At 41.6% G+C, this 4,178-nt stretch overlaps 1 long non-coding RNA gene across 1 annotated transcript; it reads right to left on the bottom strand.

Moving 5' to 3' along the window:
* Positions 1-240: 240 nt before the first annotated feature.
* Positions 241-3,144, bottom strand: LOC131576692 (uncharacterized). The gene is made up of 3 exons (XR_009277042.1): positions 2,715-3,144; positions 1,382-1,430; positions 241-1,075 (listed from the first exon to the last, which is right to left on the bottom strand). It is a non-coding gene; the product is annotated as an uncharacterized LOC131576692 (long non-coding RNA).
* Positions 3,145-4,178: the final 1,034 nt, after the last annotated feature.

The raw sequence follows: 4,178 nt of genomic DNA, 5'->3' as shown, positions 1-4,178 counted from the left end.
TCATGGACACTTTTGGCATTACAAGGAGCTGAATCAACTTCAAATGTGCACTAAATGGAATGGGGGAAAAAAAAAAAACCACACACTTAAGCAATTCTTACCAAAATATAATGTTTAAAATTAAGATTAGAACTGTGTAACTGAGCCCAAACCAATCTACTGGATGTCCAAGGACACCAGTGGGATTACAGGCAGGTTTGACCAGTAAGTAAGGGGCACAGAAATACTGCTTCAGACTAATTCACTGGATTTTGTTTTATTTCTCCTTTGTGGAGGAACTTATTATTTTTTCTCCCTCAGGGTCATTAAACTTAGACTAGAACAGAGATGCTCAAAAAAAACTCCAATGGAACACTTTTTGGGGTCAGGATCTGGTAATTCATAAAAATATTTCCAATAAATACCAAAACACATCAAGAAAGTTTCAAAACAAGTGTTGTCTCAGTTTTGAAACCTGGAAGGCCTGAGGTCTTTAGTTCAAAGGTAGACTACTTAGTGGGCCATCCTGCAATGATAGGCCATCAATCCTCTACCCTGGCAGTCAAAAGGTTGAGCAATGGTCTGCCAGCCAGAGCCCTCCAGGCTTCCAGAAGAACTCAGCTAAAATCCAACTGTCCCTGAAAAACTTTAGATTTCAGCCAACTGCCAAGATCTTTCTTGAAGTTTGCCAAACAGCTTTGCTTTTGAGACTGGTTCCATCAGCCTTTCCATGTAGACATGTGGAGTTTTTTCCAAATAAATCATTTCACTGCAAAGAAACCATTTCCATTTTATCCATCTCCAGTAATCGCCCAGGTTATGCAAAATGGTGTGCCATCCCTGCATTTCTCCCTGGACCCATGATGCTGCTCTTGACTTCAGGCACAGGAAGGTCATTACAGACTTTGGAGATGTGCGATTCAGTCTTTCCATGCTGACCGACACCTCTCCCACGCAGAGTCCCCTCCTCTCGGGGTTTCACCTCGAGCGGTTCCTAAGCAGCCATAAGGAGGTAATGTTCACTGCTTCCTCTGTGAGAAGGCTGAGACCTGGGCAAGATGTTTCATGAGGAATTTTGGCCCTTTCCTACTGGAATCTGAAACACCATGAAAGTAAGAGAAAACACAGTTGTGACAGAATTACTAAAATCAACTGAAACAGTAATAAAGAAATGTGAAAACTATATTGCTATTTTCTGTGTAAGTATTATGGCATATCTACCCAGAACATATAACAGCATTTGGAAGAGCCCAGTGGGGGAGTGGAAAATGCACAGCTGAAACTTTGCATTACAATGGTACAAAAACTGCTGTCCAGCTTCACTTGCTGCCAGGCTCAAGTTTTCTTATGTGATAGACAGCTTTGCCTTCACTGAGAGTCAAGGAAGCAACAACCTACTTACCTGGAATTTTACCCACCAGAAGGCCGAAATGTTGAGCATGGCCTGTGAACTGAGAAGAGACAATGAACCAACATCCCTGGAAAACCATGTGGTTGTCAAAGATTTTCTATTCCTATAGACAAAAATGGTTTAAGGTCTGACCTGCAGTGGTTTAATCATACGTTTGCTGAGCGAGATTTTTCACTAGTCTCCATACCAGATAAACCACTGATCTCATCACTTTTACTATAAAGACAGCTAAATCAACATCAATGTCAGTATGTTATCAGCAGTGTTTTTCTGAGGTTGGTTTTCTCCCCTTTATTGGCTGCAAAATCCATTGAGTTGCAAGGAATACTGAGGGGGAAAAGCCATTTTAAATTGCATTTCTGCATTGTCATGGGTTGGACTCGATCTCAAAGGTCTTTCCCAGCCTACTTGATTCTGTGATTCTGTTTATGATTTAATGTTGTTTGAACGACTAACCTATAAACTTCATCATTTTGCTATTAGAAAGAAGGAATAAAAATTATATTAAACTTGTTAAGAATCACAGAGTTCTCTTCCAGCTTGCTGACAGTCAGTAAATCCTTAAAAAAATCTCTCCCACTTCTTTACATGTAGATATTAAAATTCAGCAATCTAGTGAACTGGACTATAAAATCAGCATATCTGCCCCAGAACAAGCACACTTTTTGCTTTGCAGTAACATCCTTTGCAGAACGCATTTGTGGGACAGCAGGTTGGCACTGAGCGGTGAAAGGTATTCACCATTTTGTAAAACAAAGCAGCCATGGCTAATCTTTTTTGTTTCAAGATAATAAAAGGAAAGTCTCATTTTGCAACTATAAAAAAAAAGAAGTTAAAGTAGTACAGCTGTAAGCAGAAATGCAGTCCACTCGTAGTTTAAAGAGCTCCACGCCTGCTGTACATAAAATAATACACTGGTATCATTAGTGTAGACAACAGCTTGTTTTCAATTTGGCTGCAGATAATGAAATTATCCCCCAAATTACCATAAAGTGGAACAAATAAACACGAAAGCAAACTCTTTTTTTCTCTCTCTCTCTTTTTTTTTTTTTTTCCTCCCTTCAGCAGCGCTGGCTTTCAGCTATTTAGAATGAAAGCAAAGCTTCTGTTTTTCCAGAGCTCCAGTTTGACCTCAAGCAGATAAAGAACATGAAATGACAAACACGCAGCAAAGAGTTACTGTGTCCTTCCCCCCTGGCCTGTGTTTACATTAGGAAATGTAGCCGGGGAGGAGGGAAGGGGAGGCAGGAGGGCTGCCTTTCAGCGCCGCGCTCGGCTCCGCTGGCTCCGGCTGGAGCTGGCCCCTGTTTCTCAGTAAGCTTACTCCACTCCAGATGTGCCGCGGCTCCAGCGTGGCTGCCATGTACAGTAAATCGGCATCTGAGGGCTCGTCAATCTGTGGGGTAGAGCAATTGCGGTCTCGCCAGGCCGCCCCACTGGCACAAACAGAAATTTGCGCCGCTGAACTGGAAAAGAAGGAGGAGGAGGAGGAGGAGGAGGGAGAGGAGGGAAAGGGGCGACAGGGAGGGAAGGAGGCAAATAACGGGAGAGCAGTGTGTGAAAGTTGAGGGGCTGGAAGGTGTCTGCTCCCGGGAGGAGAAGGGGAAGAAATAAACACTAACAGTCAACTGAGGAAATGTTCTTAATGCATTTGTAAATTTACTTGTAAATGTTTTACACTTAGAGAGAAAGGGGAATGCTGCGTATCATTTGGCAATGCTGGCTGTCTATAGGTCCCTGTGGATATGCTGCTTTAGTACGACTTGTAACCAGGGAAAGAGAAACATAAAATAGCTGGGAAAACACAGCCAATTAGTCATTACACATAGATTGTAAAAACAAGAGAGAGAGAGAGAGAAAAATAAATGCCCCTAGAAAACTGAGTCCCTCTTGTTTATGTCCCTGAAACATGAGCACAAAAACCAGAGGCAGCGATGCCTTCTAATCAAACTGCAACTCGCAAGCCAGTCAGTGCTCCCATTCAAAATCCTCCAGGATTTCCTGACGCTCACAAGATTTACCTATTTGCTGTCATTGTAAAAAACAAATTGTTTCACTAATCAGGCAGTTTGCTTTGGACCCAACCCCAGCTGTACGAACTCCAAGTTGGACGTTCATTTCTGATCTCCTGCCGCCTACGCAGCCGTTGCTAACTCAGTTTTAATAGGATGAGAAAACGATCTTTTCTTTTATAGTGGGTTCAAATGAGCTACCCAGCTTCAGGCTGACTATAGCTGTGTTTTCCTAATCACCATTTTTTTATAGCAATTCTGAGGATGAAAATGCCTGCTCCCCCTCCTTTCTCTTCCGACAGCGCCAAGTCTAAGAATGTAAATAAGTGTTAAATTGAAACACAGAACAAAAATGGGTCAGATTTAGTGTAATTGAGTCATAGTTAAATTTAGGCTGCTTTTATTTGCAAATGTGTACTTTAACAGCAGTTCCATACAGCACCTCTGGATAGAGGGAGATGCCTCATTTATTTATTATTTTTCCTGTGTTTGTGCCTGAAATTCTCAGCAAAGGTTCACAGCCCCATTGTGCCAAGGCTCTAAAAGATGAGCTATGCATTTTAAAAACATACCTTTGCCAGAGAAGCTATCCTCAGAGTACCATCTTCATTAAATAGCAACACCTTAAAAGGACAGAAATATTGTCAGCTGTTCCAAATTTTCAAAAATTGTGAACCAAAGCTGAAAAATCCCAAGGCTGCAGGAGAAAAAGTCATAAGATTTTCAGAGAGTATATGCAGCATCCTTTCTTGTCTCCTAATTTGTTAATTTTCAAA

Source organism: Poecile atricapillus, chromosome 2 (genome assembly GCF_030490865.1).
Source record: "Poecile atricapillus isolate bPoeAtr1 chromosome 2, bPoeAtr1.hap1, whole genome shotgun sequence".
Lineage (NCBI taxonomy): Eukaryota > Metazoa > Chordata > Aves > Passeriformes > Paridae > Poecile > Poecile atricapillus.
The sequence above is the reverse complement of the archived record's forward strand: the minus strand, read 5'-3'. Positions and strand labels throughout refer to the sequence as shown.